Source organism: Psammomys obesus, unplaced genomic scaffold (genome assembly GCF_907164565.1).
Source record: "Psammomys obesus unplaced genomic scaffold, mPsaObe1.curated_primary_1811, whole genome shotgun sequence".
Lineage (NCBI taxonomy): Eukaryota > Metazoa > Chordata > Mammalia > Rodentia > Muridae > Psammomys > Psammomys obesus.
This window is the reverse complement of record NW_026585644.1, coordinates 6,918,312-6,938,776: the sequence shown is the minus strand read 5'-3', so window position 1 is coordinate 6,938,776 and position 20,465 is coordinate 6,918,312. Positions and strand designations below refer to the sequence as shown.

General features: G+C 38.2%; 1 protein-coding gene across 3 annotated transcripts in view; it reads left to right on the top strand.

The window, feature by feature from the left end:
- Agmo (alkylglycerol monooxygenase) overlaps positions 1-20,465 on the top strand; it is a 323,619-nt gene that overhangs the window by 178,312 nt on the left and 124,842 nt on the right. Inside the window, exon 13 of one of the 3 annotated variants that reach the window (XR_008722211.1) lies at positions 8,029-8,126. The exons of the other annotated variants lie outside the window; for them this stretch is intronic. The gene's annotated coding sequence lies outside the window, so the exon portion shown is untranslated. The remainder of the gene's footprint in view (positions 1-8,028; positions 8,127-20,465) is intronic. 3 annotated transcript variants of the gene reach the window in all.

The following is a 20,465-nucleotide window of genomic DNA, read 5'->3' as shown; positions in this document are numbered from 1 at the left end:
AAGAAAGCTTTGACAATGAAAAGAAATATTTGAGATGCTTGTAAATCACCTGTAACAGAAATAATTATATGTAGAAGAAAAATAATATTTTTTAAATAGAAGATATTATTTAATATGATATGTGATGATTAAAATGGATCTTCAATTTTTTTTAAAACGTTTGGATATCTATTGCTTTATAACTCAGAAAATGCCTAAACAGTCTTACTTATAATTTGTATTTATTAGAATATTTAAAAAGTGGTACGCTTTGTTTCTGAACAATATGCCAATATTATGAGAACTTTCAACATGCCAGTTTATTTAAGAAGGAATGTAAATGCTAACATTCCCCTGTTATCAAAGGACAACGGATCTTGGCTTGTTTCCTGTTGCTGTGATAAAACAGTAGCCAAGAACATTGTAAAGGAAAGAGTCCATGCTTCCAGGTAATTGTTTTACTCTGTGGGAAGTCAGGGCAAGAGCTCAAGGCAGTAGTGAACCAGAGACCAGAAACCATGGAAGAATGCTTCTTTCTGGCTTGCTACCCAAGGCTTGCTCGGCTACCTCTCTTACATAGCTGAGGCCCACCTGCCTAGGATCAAACCACTCACTGTGAGCTAGGCCCTTCTGCATTTATTAGTAGAGTGCCTCACAGATTCCTTGGAGTTTCTTCAATTGAGTCTCCTTTCCAGGACTGTCAGGTTGAAAACCAAAATTAGCTAACACATAACACAATACAAAGATATACTTTGTAATGGCCATAAATTTGCCAAATGTTTTGGAAGCACTTTGATATTGTAAAGACATCTATACTTTTGCCCAAATATTTTGCTGATATGAGTTTGTGCTATGGGAATGATATGCTCACAGGCATGAACTGATGTTTATATAATGGAACTCACTGCATCATCACCTCTAATGCTGCAGGACTGAGAACCCTCTAACGCCACTCACAGGTGATTGTCTAACGATTGTGTTATTCATAAGACGAAATCTGTATCTGAAAAATAAAACAGGAAATCTGTTAGGATGAATATAGATTGGCCTCAAAATTATATGTGAAATTTAAGATGCTGTGATGGGTGAAGGTCTGCAAATACAGGTAGGAGAAGATTTCATGTAAGTAAGTAAATGTGCTTTGTTGAGTGTTTTCAATATACTTCATAAGACGGAGGAGAGCATAGCACGTGGTTGCCAGTGGAAAAGCAAGGTTAATTATATGATTACAAGGCAGAAAAGGGTACTTTTTATTAAATTGATTTTCTGTAGTACCTGTGAAGTTTTTGAGCCATCAAAATACATTTGTTTTTAAATGATATGAATTTCAATAGTGAATCATAAAATCTTAGTACCAAAATCTTCTGCCATGATGTGCTCAAGCTTTCAACCTAACCCGAATGGGGCAATGAGGGGATTATAAAAGGACAGACATATAGAAAAGTTGGGGTAAGGTACACCATGCCCTTTGGTGGAGCTATACCAGCAGCCCAGAAACCTGGCATGTTTATGACCATTGCTGACAGAGGAGATGGCTTATTATACACAGCTGTGTGAGGAGGAAATGGGCTAGCTTTGACTGATAGGGAGCCTTTATAGGCGACCAGTTTTAGGCTGAAGACATCCGGGATGAGGACGCGTGGTTGATAGCTTCTGTAAGCACTGGGTATAGCAAAAGGTCAGTTGTTTGTACAATGTCTGCTTGGCTATTCTTCTGAGCCTGACCCGGGAAGGCCTTGTCATGTCCATGAGTCTGAGGTATTGAGAGTTTCTGACACGGGGGGGGGGGGGGGTTGGTGTCATGAACACACACTCATTTAGAACTTCCTCCACCTTCTACAATCTCAGCTCATTTCTAGTCTACATTACATTAAGCAGGCACTAACATTTACATATTTACATAGTGTGTATGAGTGTTTATGCATATTATATTCTAGAAGCATAAATTAACCTTCTCATTGAAATTCAGATGTATATGGCAGAAAAACCTTAAAACCAAATTAGATAGAATTTTTGCACTCAAAATAAGGAATAAATTCCAATTGCCCGTAGGAAAAATTAATTTTTTTCTTAATCCCACTGTCATGTATATTGCAGAAGGTAATCTTAAGTATTTTGGAAGCACTTTTATGTCAAGAACAGTTTATACACAACATTACACACTAACAAAAAACACATTGTATTTAGAGGTTAAGAAGGCATGCTAGAAGGTAGTGTGCAGCCTTCACCTTGTGAGAGCTACATCCTGATCTGCCAGCAGAGAGAGGAGGGGGTAGAGAGGGACAACCAGAGGGAAAGAGAAAGGCTGGGCCTGGTGTGGCCTTTTGAAACCTTACAGCGCAACCTCAGTGACACACTTCCTCCAACAAGGGCACACGTCTTTTTAAAAAAATTATTAATCACATTTTACAATTTATTCACTTCGTACCCAGCTGTAGCAACCTTCCTCTTCCCCTCCCAACCCCACTCTCTCTCCTTCTTCTCCCCCAGTGTCTCTCCCCCAATCCCCTGATAGTGGAGGTCCTCCTCCTCTTCCATCTGACCCTAGCCTATGAAGTCTCATCAGGACTGGATAAAGGAAAGCTACACCTCTTAATCCTTCTCAAATTGTGCCACTCTCTGGAGCCTAAAATGGCCATTCTTCTCTAAAAATAAATAATAGTGCACAAATAGTCTTTTTAAATGTTGTTTTAAAGATCAACAGTGGAAAATTGATAGACAAATGAGATCATACACCAAGTGTAACTTTCAAATTGTGTTTTTGTCACATTTGTTTTTTTATCTCTCAGAAATCAAATAAGAACCTGGCACGTGTAAAAATTTTAATGAAACTATTTCTGTCCCCCAGGAGGGCCATTGAAATTAAGTAAAAAGCCTTGCTAATCTTAATAAAGGTTGAATGACAAGACGTGAACACATTGCAAGCACATAGTGCTCTCATCTGTTTCCTTTGCAGCCATCACTAGAATCAATCCCATTCAAGTCGTTAAATCATTCTCTCTTACAATTCTGTGCTGTATGCACTGGCAACACTGGCTTATAGTCCTGCGATTCTTCTCTGTTAAGAATACTAACAAAGTTTTCTGCTATACTGTTTTACTATGTTAGTCAAATTCCATGCCCTAAAGGTTTTCATGGTATTAATTATTCTATACTCAAAACAAATGCCTATAGCTACTCCCACAGTCCCTAACCTTTCTTATCTTAATTATTACTGTTACATATACATACATGTATGAACTTGTGTATATATCAAAAGAGCTTGCTGAGCGTATTTAATGGTAATTGTTTGTATATATGCTTAGGGTTATCTGTTTGGGATTAGATAACCTATTCACGAGCTGATTCTCCCTCCCTAAGCAGCCATTCATTGCCTGTGGCACATCATTCAGGGGTGGAGCCTTGTGAAATGTCCCCTTTCCCTGCTGGAATGTCAGCTGGTGCTGTCATCATATGATTCTTGTTTAAGTGAACATATGGATATGAGGTCATGAGCGCAACTCCTTGTCTGCTTTAATTGCTATTTGGTAACCCACTGGGGCCAAATCATCTTGGGGAAGGAAGGGTTTATTTCAGCTTACAACTCTCAGGTCACACCCAACTTCTGAAGGAAGCTAGTGAAGGAACTTGAAGCAGGAGCTGAAGAAGAGGCTGTGAAGTTGTGATAACTAATGACTGGCTCCAAATGGCTTATTCGACCTGTTTTCTTAAATAACTGAGGACCATCTGCCCAGGATGGCTCTGGGACTCTGTAGGATGGGCTGACACAGCAATCATTAATCAAGAAAATGCCTTACAGACTTGCCTACAGGCAACACAATGGAAGTATTTACTCAGTTGAGGTGTCTCTTTCCAATTAATCTGATGTCTGTCAAGTTAAAAAAAAAAAAAAAACTAATATTGGATAGAAATACTGGATAGAAAACAGTATCTTTCAGAAGATTTCCGGGTCCTCTCATTCTTAGAATCTTTCTTCTCTTTGTTATTCAGTGCTTCCCTAGCCTTACATGTGCCTGTGGGCAAAGATATTTCTGTCATGTATGCGGAATGGCCCTGTGTATAATCAAGCACACATGGATTGACTTATGTTATAAAAGTTGTATACATTCAAGGGAAACTACACTTGCAATATTGATTCAATATACCATATGATAATTTCTTACAATGCTGGGCTACAGCCACAAGTCACACTTCCCAGCCAGGCGCGTGATTAGGTTGTTATCAGGGAGTATTGTATTCCTCAACTTTGGTGGTCAGTAGCTTGGACATTTTGAGTGGAAATTTAACTTATAATATTTCAAACTAATGATGGGTAATTAAGGCTGTAGCTGCACTTTAAGTTAAAAAGCATGTGAATAAGGTTATAAGAGGCATTTGTTTGTATGTATTTTAACAGTTATTTTCATTTTGTTTTGTGTAACTTTATATTTCATTAAAGACAGCTACAAATAGGTTGTGATTTCACCTATGCTACAATAAGATTTTTATTTGCTTTGAAGTCACAAATGCTATTATATCAGGTCTGCCACTTAATTGGTTATGGGACTTTAAGAAAGCTATTCCCCAAACATTCTTTGGTTCTTACATATTATTTTCATCAGGAAGAGAGATAATAAAAGTACTAAGTAGCCTTTTATAGGTCTAAAATACTGAGACACTCTCTGTAAATTGTATCATAGTGTGTGACATATGAGTTGTAAGTTCTATTAATAATATCTCCTATTCTATACTATATATCAAGCACATGCTCAACTTTAAGACTACTTTGAGAATTAGTGCATTTTTATCTATCTTTCTTATTTGTTTTGTATGACTATAATTTATTTCTTTTTATTTTATATTATTTTCATTGTTGAGATTACTGTTTTTGCTTGTTTCATGTTTCTATTTTATGCAATTACATTTTTATTGTTTAAAACAATTTTTAAATTTAAATATGGTTTGACCATATTCTTTCCCTACCCTAAGGCATTGCAGAGACTTTCCCTTTCTCTACCCACTTAAAGCTCTTAAAGAACATTAAATTATTTCCAAAACAAACAAAGAAACAAACAAATAAAAACCCAACATGACAATGAAACCCACAAAACCGAGAAAACAAAATACAGGATAGTAAAAAAGGAACAACAACAAAAAACCCCACCAAACTGTAACCAAGTAAAAGTGTACAATAAGTAAATATAAAACAAGCAAATGAATCTGCGGGGTGCATTATATGTTAGTCAGCTGCTCCTGAGAATGAGGCCTGTCCCGGAGTGGTTGGTATATTCAATGTCACTCTTGGAGAGTGACAGTTCAGTTGCTAACCTCTACCTTAGTGTTTAGGTAATCATTAATTCATTCCATTTTAAAAGAGGGTTGGGGCTACAACCAGGATGTAAAGTGAATAAAAAAATTAACAATACATAAATAAAGTGCAACAAAATAAAATATAATAAGATAAAATGAAATTTATCATACTGAGGTTGAATAAGGCAGACCACCAAAGAAAAGAAGCCCAAGGAAAGGTACAAGAATCAGAGACCCCCTCCTGTGTGAACTTAGGAATCAGGTAAAAACACTAAACAGGAAAACAGAACATGTTCAGAGATGACCTGACACAGACCCACACAGGCCCTATACACACTGCCTCTGCTCTGTGAGTTCATGCATGCTTTGCTCATGCTAGTTTAGAGGGCCTTGGTTTCTTTGGTGTTCTTAAACCCCTCTGGCTCTTACATTCTTTCCACCTCCTCTCCTATAGGGTATTCTGAACTCTGAGGGGAGGTGTTTGGTGCTGACATTCCATCTAAGGATAAGTGTTCAAGGTCTCTCACTCTCTACAATCTGTCTGGCTATGAGTTTCTATATTTGTTTGGGACTGGAGAGAGCTTCTTTGATGATAGCTGAACAGGCACCAGGCACTGACCTGTGAGTATAGCAGAATGTAATTAGAAGTAATTTTATCACTACATTTTTGTCTTGGTTTTAGACAAGTCTTGTTTGGTTTTATCCTAGATCTCTGAGCTATTTATTTTCAGGTTCATGGTAACCAAAGCAGTGTCAGGTGTGACTGATTCCCTCTTCTGGAATGGAGCTTTGGTGAAATAACCTATTGTTTGCTTACTCCCAGAAACTTCGTGCCACCAGTTCCCCAGTTTATCATCTTGTGGGCAGTATACCATTGTAGGTAAAAGATTTGTGGCTAGCTTTGTGTTTACATTTTACTTTTGAAAGAATACAGGGTACATTGCTGCTGAAGACACTGAAACGCAGGGGTGAAGGCTCTCTGTAGTCATTAGTTTAATATATCATCTGTGTTCAGTGAGTTTTGTCGGTGTTCAGCAATGAGACCTTGCTGTCAGTTTGTGGACTTGGAGGAAGCTCAGCGGAAGCAGCAGAGCAACTTGTACAAGAATATGAGGAAAGCAAGTCTTCATTTATTTGAGGCCATTAAGGTTTGGGTTAGTTTGTTACTTAGAAACTACTAACAGCAAGAAATGTTCAGTTTAATGATATTCAGAAATGAAGAGAAATAAAAAAAAAAATAAAGAAAAATCCACAAAAACATGACAGTGCTCACTGCTGAGCTTCCTGATAATGTGTATTTTTCTCAGATAATTAGGTAACAGAGGCATCTGAGGATGCATTCCTTACAGTGTGAGATCAATACATATTTAGTTCAGTCTTCTATTTAGCATAAAAATCACATCACTATGCTCTCCTCAGTTTTGTTGAATGGCATCCAATGGCAGGTGCTGTCAGTACAAATTTAATATATATTGGATAAATGACAATCGAACTGCCCTGTTCCTGCTGCTATAAATGTTGTCTTCCGTTTCTGCACATATCATAAGTGAGGGACAGCGTGCAAATTTTGGTTAATATTTCATCAAGAGAACTGAACTTTCCAACTAAGAATCTAATGGAAAACAAATAATTAATAAGAAAGTATGATGCTGAGATTTTAATCAGAAAACAAGTGGCTCGTTTCCTAAAGGGTGAATGGAATTCACGCTGATAGCAGTGTTCACAGAGATTCAGACAGAACAGTACATTAAGGGGCTGAGTTGTTTTTCTCAAAGAATTCTTTCTGCACATACAGAAGCGATTTCTCATGCTTTACACCAAGCCCTTTCTCTAGGTCCCTAAGACCTCACAGGCTACTCTCTCTAGCTCAGCAGGAACTTCCAAAGAAACATAGAGTTTCCCTGCATTACATCTCCAAGTATGAAATTTCTAGACTTTAGAAAACATGTGCTCAAATTTTTGCAATAAAGTCAAATCATTTTTCCAAAGTACTTGTGAAATTCAACAGTACTACACTATAAATTTTCCCACAAAATTTTTAATTTTCATATTTAATACTCATTGTCTATCGAGAATATTAAACAGTATATTATTTTATTCATGATTACAATTTTGTTTGGCACCGAGGAGATTATTATTGCATGTTTAATGATTATTGCTTTACATTCTTGTGTTATGTTTTGTTTCATTTTCAGGTCTTTTCAAACCTCTTCTGTTTGGTTAACTTCTTTTGGTTTTCAGAAATTCTATGTGTGCTCATAATATGAATCCATTCTGACATTTACTCAAGGTATCCTTTCTTGAACCAAAAAGATGACTCAGTTGTTGACAGTTCGGCTGTGTGAGTGGGAGGACCTGAGTTCAGATCCAACCACCCAAACTGACAGCTAAGCGAGCTAGCACATATTACTAACCAATTGCTTTAGAAACAGAAATAGAAGGATCTCAGAAACTCACTGGCCAGCAAATCCAGCCAAATTAGTGCGTTTCAGGTTCCATGAAGAAATTTATCTCAAAAATTAAAGTAGAAAGACATAGAGGAAGATCTTGATGTCTACCTGTGACTGCCATAGGCACCTTCTCCCACGGACACACAGCAAAACCAGATGTGGATGAGAATAATCATTGGTATTTGCATGAGCTGTATATATTAACTTTGCCTATTTCCCATGTTGGTTATAACCCAGTCTTTCCATTAACAAGGAATCACCAGGTAAATGTGATGAAAATTCACTGAGTATATCTCTTTGCTTGTGAAAGGAGGAATGCACCAGCTTCAACAGAGTAAAGCGTAAATGACCCCATGAGTGGACTGGACTTCCTGTGGCATTCCCCAATATCGATTTCACTGCTATCAGGTATGATAGCTTTCTGTGCATTAGCTTATTAAGACAGCTATAAATTAAAAGACAGAGCCAGAGGCCTGGGACCCAGCATGTGGAAAGCTGAGGCAGGAGGATGACAGCTGGCATAAAGCTGCCGCTTGATCACAGTGATTTCCAGAATCCTGGCTTCTGTACTGTGAATTAATGAACTTTAGAAAAGCAGGACAAAAGTGAGTAATGTGTGCTTTTACCCAACCTGATGCCTTTCCTGTCACTCTTGTCTTAAAAGTGTTAGCTCTAGAATGCATCAAGTGAAGTTGCCTTTGTACTTTATGTACAAGTAAATTTACCTCCTAGAATTTTTCCACATTGTTCTGTGTATTTTAGGTAACACAGATCTGCTATTTCTGATACAAAGATACTGTGATCATAGGATTACAGATGTTAGAAGGAAACTTTTGCATCTAAGAGCATAGTGTTTTATGTTTTAAAATCAATTTAAATGTATTTATTTTTAGTTTAGTGTTTGAAAACAGGAAACGATACCCTGCCCAGGGCAAACATGTTGAATTTAGTTTAAAATCACAAACCTTGGAATTTTGAGTAAGTTCTCAAACGGATACAATCCCTATTAATTAGACTGTTTGGATAAAAATAGAGAGGCATGCCTGAAGTCTAGCTTTGTGCTTTCCAGCCTTCGTACTTCAGATCTCTGCATTTTTCCTGGCCGCACTACTACCTGACTCCTTTGTGGGTGTAGTCTGTCGGTGACTGCAAGGTGAATTCCTGACTCCGGCTTAAAGTAAACATCATTTTCTCCAAAGAAATTATTTCCATATCACTCCTGGTTTTCGTCTTGGCATTGAAAACGCAATGCCTTTCCACACACCTTTTCCCACATAATCACCTGTCCCTGACTGGAAATCACAAAGAGCCTCACATTGTGCTTCCTCTCCTAAATGCGCCTGGCTTTGTGCTGTGATTTATGACCTGAGCGTCCGACACTCTCCATACATTATCAAGAAGTTCTTAAATGAAAGCAAACACAGGCTTGTGATAGAAAACGTTGTCAACACACATGAAATTAAACACATGCATGTTGTAACCTGTGGCTTTCCTTTCTGTGTCGACTTTTAAAATTATTAAGGTAGGTGAGGATCTGCGCTAGACAGGATTTCACGTTCAAGACCTGAGATCAGAAGGTAATCGTCCCACAAGGAGAAGGCATGGTATATTTAGCAGAGCATCCCCTTTGGCTTCTACAAGGACGTGGCCAGGACTACTTTGGGCTCTCCGTGCTCTGTAAACTAGTTGCGCCATCATTAACCACAAGGCCAGAATGCCTCATTCCAGATGCTCTGGCCAATGGACCGTAAAATTGCGAAGCATTTCGGGCCAAGCCCAAGATCTTAAAAGCCCCCACCCCTCTCCGCTCAACAGTCTAACCCCCAATTCCCTCTGAAAAGCTGCTCATTATTCTTCCTCTGCCCCCTGATCTAACCAAAAGAAATCCTTCTGGAATCAATTAGAAATGTCTGCTCTTGATGAGGTTTGCACGTGAGTTGAGAGCTGTGAGGCCGTGGTAGTGGCGGCCAACAGCTGCATTTTCGGGTGGTAAAGTCTGAGGCGGAATTTTCCAGGGTTTATTTACCATCATAAAAATTTTTTTTAATAGGCAAGACATGTTGAGAGACAATCCTTGTGTGCCTTTGAAAGTGAAGTTAAATTGGAATTGTATGTTTATTTCATTCATAATGAGGAGAGTGAAGATCTGCATTAGATCTGCCTTTTCCTCCAAAGGTTATACGCAAAGATTAGACAGTGGAATCGTGGTATTCTTGTGGGAGGTGAAAGTAGGAAAACATTTATTATCTCTTCAGTCATGTTCATGGCCTGACAAGTGAAAATAATCAAGATTAATGGAAATCAGAATCCACTTTCTAAAATAATGTGTATTAGCACAACATTTTATTTGTAGATGATAATTTACATGTGATTCAGGCCTTTAACATTACTCAGTTAATACGCTGCTTCATAATAGAGAAAAGCTATTGATCCACAGTGCACCCTGACCAAAACTTTAGAGTTCTAAATACATACATACTTACGAGCATACACACAAAAACATAAGACATATGAAGTGACATTTAATTTTGGTGTCCATCAAGCCTTTCCTCTCCTCTGGTAAGTGACAGACATTCTTACTAGAATTCTAATTTTATTTCTCACACTGTCCAAGAAATCAGTTTTTTCAAGTGAAGATTTTATCACTATACTACATTGATCATTTATTCCACCAAGAAATGCTATCAACTCCCTCCCTTTCCCATCCAATCAGGCTATTCAGTGCAGCATTTTACTTCCTAGATAGGCCTCTTATAGTCAAATTGGGAATGAATTAGATGTTTTTTATTTGTATTTTGTGTATATGTCTATGGGCATACATATAGATATGTATGTATACTTCTGCAATGTTTACAGGCCTATATGAGTGTATGTATGTATACTTCATACCTGCAGACACTGGATTAGGAAATGGAGTTCCCTGAATGGAGTTATAAGGGTTGTGAACCTTCCAGTATAGGTGCTCTGATCTGAGTCCCCAAGTTTTGTAGTGAGTGCTTTTAAATGCTGAACTGTCTATCTGACTCCTAAGGCAAAATAGCTGTCATATGCTGTTGCCCCAAGTCTGGCAACTGTGCCCACACAGTGATTGGGACCTGCAGTACTGTGCCTCTTCTCACACTGTCTACTCATTTCAAAACAGAGTTAAGCTTACATTGACTTTCTTGTAGAAACAATCTGTGTACATTTGCCCATGATCAGTGTGATTTCTAGACAGAGGTGTGGTTGCTAAAACAATTACGAGATTTTCTGATGCAAAAAGCTGGCTAAAGGGCATATTGTGCCCAACAAATTTCAGGGTAAAGTGACACATACTAATATAACAAGAACAAAGTTGGTGTCTTGAGGAATAATGCTTCCTTTACGCTTTTTAATATCCACATACGCCCAGCATTTCACCAATAATCCAGGGTATCTATTGCTAAGACCAAAAAAAATCTGCATATAGTCTTCAAAGATATTATGGAATTTACTTGTTCAGATAGTTACAGCAGAGAAATCTTGACCAATTTGTCCACTCCTTAGGAGGACTCCATTTATCACCCTTCTTAAAGATGTACAGGTCAAGAATAAAACCTGTTTTGGTATGACACCCCAATGCTTAGAAATAGCCGACTGTGGGACAATGGCAAGGGAAGTCATAAAGTCTATGATGAGAAACACAGATGTGCTCTTTCTGACTCTAGGTTCTGAGGGGACTTCCAGCAGCGAAGGCAGCAATGCTAGCAATGGTGTTTGCATGCACAATTCAGAGAAAAGCAGGAGCTGATGCAGAGTTGCCCATTGAAACTCCCAAGGACACTTGCAAGTTAGCTCTGTACTTAGGAAGGTCCTCTCTATACAGTTTACAGAACCCGAAAGCATTGGTAAATGCAGACTGCTGATACATTTACTTCTGTATATTTTTCCCTGCCTTTTATATTGGCTGTCTTTGATGCAAGCTGAATTTCTCATCAAAATGCAATACTGGTAAATCTCTCTGGGGCACTTGGAATATACAAACAGCATAGTAAGTATTTGCTCTCTGATAGTCTTGGACTACCCTTGAACAAATATTAAATTTACTCTGGGATTAAAAAGAATAACTAGACTCAGATACTAGGTACACTGGTGTTCAAAATTAATACTTAGGGGAATGCCCGTTAATTCTCAGGTTCATTATCTATGAAACCAAGAGAATGAGGCAACTCCCTAATACTATTTGCATGTTTAAGATTCTGTGCTAGGTGTGAGATTAAAAAGAAGAAGAAGAAGAAGAAGAAGAAAGGTCTCCTGCTGAGAAGAGAAGTTTCTTAGAGGGTGGATGATGAGCACACTCATTTGGGTTTGTAAGAACGGTTGTTAGGTATTAACTCTGGTTTAGTGGATGAGTGGCTGTAGATTCTCCTCCAATAACTATGCCTTCACTGAGTAGTTATCCAGGTTTCCAATATCAGGTATGGTGTCTCTCCTGTTGAGTAAGTCGTATCTTTACAAGAGATGGAGACCCCTACAGAAAACCACAACTCATAAAAATGCAGAGCTACAGAGCCCGATCTCAATGTATGCATATAGAAAATAATCCTGCACCAAAAGCTGGGAAAAGCAGAACAGGGGCAGGGCAAAAAAGATTGTAAAAGTAAGATCAGGGAGCTGGCTGTGAGATTCTGTATCCTAACAATATCGGTAATATTGCACCTAGAAGGTCTCACCAGCATGACTGCCCAAATGTGAACTTCAGAAAGGACAGCAGGAATGGACATGCCAAAGTGGGCGAGAAAAGCCCACAAGGCCTCAAACCTACACAAACGTCTACAGGCAACTGAATGATGTTGGGAGTGGGAGAGTTCTCCACACAGAAGAGCACACAAACTGGTTGTCCAGTGCCATACCCGGAGCTCTGCTTCCTGAGCTCTGACATCACATATGATAGCAACATTATGTGAACTTAACAGGGTATGTTTAGACACCTCTATGTGATACATTATATGTGTGTGTGTGTGTGTGTGTGTGTGTGTGTGTGTGTGTGTGTGTGTGAAAGAGATTGGGGAGGGTTAAATGGGACAGTTTGGAGGGAGGAAAGGGAAGGGAGAAATGTGACTATATCATAATCTCAAATATATATGTGCATATATATATGTACATATATATATATATATCTTTTAAAAAGATAAAATGTAGTGTTAGTTAATTTTTATATTACTATCCTGTAGAGAAGAGCATAATTTCAGAAGCTCTGGAGGCATGGAGGTGGGATTTGGGTGTATCACTTCCCATTTTTTCTGTATATAAGAACATGGAAGCTGAGGTGATAAGTGTCCAGGGAGATTCAGGGAGATGAAGTTATCAGCCATTTGCCTGCAGTAACAGCAGCCAGAGGTGGCCTTTTGCTCCTTCTCTCCCAAAAGCAGCATCTCAGTCAGTGAGGTGTCACTCACAGAAGGGGATCTCAGTGTGAGACACATCACTGGTCTCTCAACATGCTGAAGTGTTTAATCTGAATGCATGAGGCAGGTTTACTTTTGCGTATTTTATTAGTGGCACTGTGTGGAAATCACAGTGCAACACTCACTGTTTTTAATTTTACTAAATATTTTTCATATGGCTTCCTGAATGCTCTTGCTTATTTTATACATAATTTCCATCTACTCTTATTCCCCTACCATTTTAACACACTACTTTGTTCCACCTGAAACAGCACTTGTACCTCAGGTTTCTTCTACTATTTCCAGGAGAACCTTTCAGAGTGATGTTTACCTTTTTTAAATTTCTAATACAACCCCAGTAAAAAAAAAAATACCCCCCAAAGAACAAGAAACAAACAAACAACAACAACAAAAAAAACCCACTTGACTGTATGTAACATTGAAATTAATATAAAGAAATCCTGTCATATTATGATAAAGTAGTACAAATTTGAGAGGTGCTGCATTCATATAGCTATTCATACACAATCCAAATTGTTTCATTTTACCTAGCATTTCACATTATATTTTTCATATGACATGCTTTCATCAGATGGTCTGTGTTTTCAGGGGGTGGAGAGGAGTCTTAGGATCAAACTCAGGTCCTCACTCATACATGCTATCTGTCATTGAGCTAGATATTATGTCTGGATTCTCAATTTTTTTTTTTTTTTTTACTGGAAGTGTTTCCATTTTTACCCTTGAACATTTTTATTTTTCTGTCATTCGATAAAATTTCACTTTCTTGTTTCTGCCCAGTGGTATTCTAAGTCATTTGTCACAGAGCTTATTTCCCCGTCAATGCATATTGAGAGAAGAGTCTCCGGGGAGGAGACACAGACAAGCATGTCTGGTGTTTTTGAAGGGAGAGTGGACTCTTTAGGATGCAGGGGGGGCAAAATTAAAGGCTGCTAAATGGTTGTACAAGTTTACATTCCCACCAGCAATGGAAGAGAGTTCTCCATTCTCCACAGCCTCTCCAGCATATGCTGACACTTGAGTTTTAGAGCTTAGCCATCCTGATGGGTATGAGGTGAAATCTCAGGATTGTTTTGATTTATACTTCCCTGATGAGCAAGCATGTTGAGCATTTCTTTAAGTGTTTCTCTGCCATTTGATATTCCTCTACTGAGAATTTTCTCTTTAGCTCTGTACTTCATTGGTGCTTTCTCAGATAATTAGGAATAGTGCTACCTCAAGATCTAGCTATACCACTCCTAGGCATATATACAAAATATGCTCAATTATAAAACAAGGACATTTCCTCAGCCATGTTTGGAGCAGCTCTATTCATAATAGTCAGAATCTGGAAACAACCCAGATGTTCTCAATTGAGAAATGGATACAGAATTTGTGGTATATTTACACAATGGAATATTGCTCAGCAATTAAAAACAAGGAAATTGTGAAATTTGCAGGCAAATGGTGGGAACTAGAAAAGATCATCCTAACTGAGATAGCCCAGAAGCAGAAAGACACACATGGTAAATACTCACTTATAAGTGCATATTAGACGTATAATATAAGATAATCATACTAAAATCTGTATACCTTAAGAAGCTAAGCAAGGAGGACCCTGGGTAAGATGCTCAATCCTCATTTAGAAAGGCAAATGGGATTGATATTGGAAGAGGGAGAAAAGAGGGAGTAGGACAGGAGCCTACCACAGAAGGCCTCTGAAAGACTCCACCCAGCAGGGTATTAGAGCAGATGCTGACACTCATAGCCAAACTTTCAGCAGAGTGCAGGGAAACTTATGAGAGAAGAAGAAGATAGAAAGACCTGGAGGGGACAGGAGCTCTATAAGGAGAGCAACAGAACCAAGAAATCCGGGCCCAGGGGTCTTTTCTGAGACTAATATTCCAAGGACCATTCATGGAGATAACCTGGAACCCCTGCATAGTTATAGCCCATAGCAGCTCAGTCTCCAAGTGGGTTCCATAGTAATGGGAACAGTGACTGTCTCTGACATGAACTCAGTGGCTGTCTCTTTGATCACCTCCCCCTGATAGGGGTGAGGGCAGCCTCACCAGGCCACAGAAGAAGACAATTCAGCCAGTACTAATGAGACCTCATAGGCAAGGGTCAGATATTTTTCTTGAAAAGTTTAAAGCTATATGTATTTGATTTTATTTTCAAAATCAACATTCTTGCTAATCTTTCCCCAAATAATAAATGCTGGGGGGAAAAAAGTTGAAGCTTTTAAGCACAAGGAAAATACAAGAAATATTGGAAAATCCCATTTTTTTAAGGTTACTTTGGGTTTTGATTGTCTATAATTTGTTTTAATGTAGATTATTTATAACTGAATGTTGTAAGACTACAAAAGTATTTTCTATTTATAAAATTGTGTTAACAGTAAGAGACTATTAGGTAAAATGAGATAATATTGAATACTAAATGCTTTAGAAAAACTTCAATGATCTGGCAACCTTGAGACCCTGTACTTTTTTGGGTCAGGAATTAATTATGGAGGAAGAGTTCTCAGTCGAGAAATAATATTCTTTCAGGCCGTATAACTTTAAAATAGTGCTGGCAAATAATGGAAAAGGAGATTGCGCATCCCTGCAATGTTTTAAATTATCTTCAGTTACTTCCCAATGGCAGCTTCTGCCCCCTCCTCTCCTTCTAGTCCTTCCTTCTTACCCCACTGTCCCCCCACACCAATCCCTCCTTCCCTTCTCTCAGAAAAGGGGAGGTCTCCCATGAAAATCATCAAGCCTTGGTATATCAAGCTGCAGTAGGACCAGGCACCTCTCCAATTGAGGCTAGGCAAGGCAGACCAGTTAGGGGAAAGAAATCCAAAGGCAGGCAATGTAGTCAGAGATAGTCCCAGCTCCTGCTGTCAGCAGTCCCACATGAAGACCCAGATGCATAACTTCTACATATGTGCAGAGGGCCTATGTGAGTCCCATGCATTGTCTCTGGATGGTGGGTCGGTCATTGTGAGTCGCCATAGGCCCCGGTTAGTTGATTCTGCAGGTTTTCTTGTGGTGTCCTTGACCCTGTTGGCTCCTTCAATTCTTCCTTTCTGTCATTTTTTTTAAGTCATGGAAACAAATGAGAAGGTTTCCTAGTTTAAAGAAGTTTAAAGATGAATCTTATGAAAGAAGAGGGAGATAGTTAGACCTGGAGGGGACAGGAGCTCCACAAGGAGAGCAACAGAGCCAAAATATCTGGGCACAGGGGTTTTTTCTGAGACTGAAACTTCAACCAAGGACCATGTATGGAGATAACCTAGAACCCCTGCTCAGATGTAGCCCATGGCAGCTCAGTCTCCAAGTAGGTTCCCTAGTAATGGGAACAGGGGCTGTTTCTGAACTCAGTGGCTGACTATTTGATCACCTCCCCCTGACGGGAGGACAACTTTACCAGGCCATAGAGGAAGACAATGCAGCCAGTGCTGATGACTGATGAAACCTCATAGGTGAGGGTCAGATGGAAGGGGAGGAGGACCTCTGCTATCAATGGACTTGGAGAGGAGCATGGGAGAAGATGAGGGAGGGAGAGTAGGATTGGAAGGGCATGAGGGAGGGGGCTACAGCTGAGACACAAATTAAATAAACTTTAATTAATATAAAAATTAAAATTTAATAATAAGAAGAAAAGGAATCCCATGAGGATCACAAATTAATTAAAAATAAAACCTGATTTGACTAGCAAAAACAAAAAGTTTAAAAAGCTATTAAAAACTTGTATTGTATATGTAGGGAAAGCACTCCCTTTCTGAGTTCTCATCAGTGGAGCTTTAAAAATTGACAGCTTCACTTTGCATAAATGCCCGTCAAGTAATTTTTTATGGAAAGAAATAAAGAAATAAATATAATATATAAATATATAAATAAATATAATATATAAAACATGTACATTTATATAGGAAACACAGTTACTAAAGCATTTATTATAAACCAGTGGATCAAATTTCTAAAATATAAGAATGTGTGGTTTAAATCAGACAATTGGTTTCCTACTAAAAATAAGCATTTAAATAAAATCTTCAAAAGTATATGTTGCATATAGCCAACAGTGTTTTTAGATTTTGCTATCTTTTTTATATTTTACATCATTGTTTTGATATATTGTTCTAACTGTGTGTGTGTGTGTGTGTGTGTGTGTGTGTGTGTGTGATGTGTTTTCCACAATAGCCTAAGGACAGAAGACTAACAAATGTCCTGTTTACATTTGACTCTTAAGTTCAGCATACTTGAAACACTGCAATGTTTAAATGTTGGAAATAGGTGTTAGGAAAAAATGAATACACAAAGACCAAGTTATTTACTAAATAAAATACTTGGGACCTAGACCAAATAGTATGGTTACCTCCTTCCAAGCGGAGTTTGAGTGATTACATCTGGCTTGGCAAAGGCAGTTTGGTTTATCTTAATGTACAATCCATGTAATGCTTCTATTACATTGTTTACATTGTTGATTGAAAACTAATATACAGTATATCCAGTTTGAAGGATCTGTTTCCAGCATAGCTTTTGCATGGCAAAGAATCCTCTCATTGAATTCTAAAATGTACCTGAATTTGAGAATTTGAGGCCTTTTAAAATATACCTACCATAAAAAAAAATCTTTCTTATTTCTATTAGCAACAAAATGTGCTTAAAAGATAGTTTCCTTGTATAACATAAACCATTATATTAGAACATTTGGGAGGAATTAGTTTACTATTGCTGAAGCATCCGCATGTGATGTACGTTTCATTGACTTGGATTATGTAGACCCACTCATCACTCATGTGGCCAAGGAATACTTATTCAGTATCAGTTTTGTGAGGAAATCATTATCATAGAGGCTACAGACAGAAAGGAGGAACTCATACAAACCTAATTTGGGTTAAGACTTTGATATTTACCATATGTGTGAATATTGTGTGAATTTTAAGCCTTCTGGAGAAAATAGTAGGAACTGCTTAGAATTGTTGAAAGTATTATATGGAACATTTTTTTAGTAAGGAGCTTCGCTTACAGAGTAAATATTTAACATGTCTGTATGCTTGATGCAATGTTAAATAGTAAATATTAAAAAGTGGAATTTTAAATGGTTGCTGCTTGGTATTGCTCATGATGGTTAGAACAGTAACAACAGTACCAGGAATTAATAGAGAGAGTAATAAGGAAAAAGAATTAGACATGATAACAGTATTTAAGTATCAGATGCTTCTTGCAGTATGGTTTGATAAATGCTATGTTAAAATTATACACAGTATTATAATAATGAGATATAAAGGTGGCATACAGTCCCATCGATAATCCTAAGGGTGGTGAAATTTCCAAGGCGGGTGTTTGTGTGGTAAACCTGAGCTCACCATGGTTTCTTCACGTCTTAAAGACATGAGAGTAGGCATCCAAACCCAGTATGTTCGTCTAACGAGTGCAAAGAAAAAAGAAACTAACAGAGTAAGAAGTTGAGAATGGTGCTATATAGCTGTAGCATTGAGAATAAAAGAAAGGCAAAGCATGAAACTGGTAAAACTAAACAAAATTAACTCCAGACAAATTGTGTATGGATGAGAAACATACTCTGGGTGCCATTGTTGAGTTTTAAGAAAGAAGCCCATCTTATTCGCTGTGCTTTTTAGTATCATTAACAAAGTATCTTTATAAAAAGAAAACAGGCAGAAAAAAACACAAGGAAGGAGACATATCACAAATTTGTTAGAGTGATTCCAGAAAGGTATAGAAGCAACTTGAAGGGATAGTTACTCTGGGAGGATGAACGCTTATAATTAGAAAACAGAAACATTAGATAATTTATCTCGTTTCCCACATTTAATTCTTTGCATGTCAAGAAAACACAATCTCACCATGTACATAAAATATAAAACCATAGACATAAAATGAAATGCCATTTACAAAATTTAAAGACATAGTCAAATCACACAGACTCATCAGACTTCCCAAGCAAACCTATCCTGTTTATGAAACGCAAGTTTCTTTTGACAGCCAAGAAAATCTGTGCCCATATATAAATTTAAATTACATTTTACCCTCAAGCAAAAAATCTAACCTGAAACTTTTTATCTTATTTTAAAAAGAACAATATCAGTACTGTACTAGCATTATATAAAACATTTAAACTCCAAGAAACACATATACTTATGTGCTTTATTCTTCAGTAAATGACAATGGTTACTATACAGCATGTAGTTTGACATACCTTTCATACATAGATATCAAAATTATATAGTAGTTTTTTAAATGGAAAGCCAAGCTGTTTTTCATTTGCTAAGCTTGGAATGGCTGTCTTTTTAATTTGTATCAACTCTCAGGACTGGAAAGTTTCTTTTCCCTCCCTCTCACCCTGTCTCTCTGCCTCGCTTTTTCTTTCTTTCTTTCTTTCTTTCTTTCTTTCTTTCTTTCTTTCTTTCTTTCTTTCTTTCTTTCTTTCTTTCTTTCTTTCTTTCTTTCTCTTTCCTCCCCTCTTTTCTTCTTCTTACACACAAGAACCTTGCAGTTGTAATTTTGGCAAGTTTTCTACATTTGGAATCCCAAAACTTTCTATTTTTCACGTATTTACTCAGTTTACATGTTATCTTGATCTCAGGCCTCTCCCTCCTAGCTTCCTACACCCACCTTCCTTCCTCCATACTCCCTTCCTTCTTCTCAGGGAAGGAAAGCCCTTGAAGGGGTACCAACACCTGGCAGATCAGGTCTCAATGGGACTATGCACATCCTCCCCTACTTCAACCTGACAAGGCAACCCAGCTAGGGGAAAGGGAACCAGAGGCAGGCAGCAGAGTCAGAAACAGTCCCTATTTCCATTTTTTAAAATTTTATTTATTTTTTTAAAATTTATTACAATATATTCACTTTGTATCTCAGCTATAGCCCCTTCCCTCACCCCTCCCAATCCCACACTTCCTCCATTTTCTCCTTCTCTACCCCTCCCCCAGTTCATGGATAGGGGAGGCCCTCCTTCCCTTCCCTCTGACCCTAGCCTATCAGATCTCATCAGGACTGGCTGCATTGTCTTCCTTTGTGACTTGCAAGGCTGCTCCTCACTCAGGGGGACATGATCAAAGAGCCAGCCACCTAGTTCATGTCAGAGACAGCCCCTGTTCCCCTTACTAGGGGACCCACTTGGAGACTGAACTGTCATGGGTTACATCTGTGCAGGAGATCTAGGTTATTTCCATGCATGGTCCTTGTTTGGACTATCAGCCTGAGAAAACACCCTTTGGCACAGATTTTCTGGTTCTGGTGCTCTCCTTGTGGAGCTCCTGTCCCTTCCAGGTCTTTCTATCTCCCCTTTCTATCATTTGATTCCCTGCACTCTGCCCAAAGTTTGGTTATGA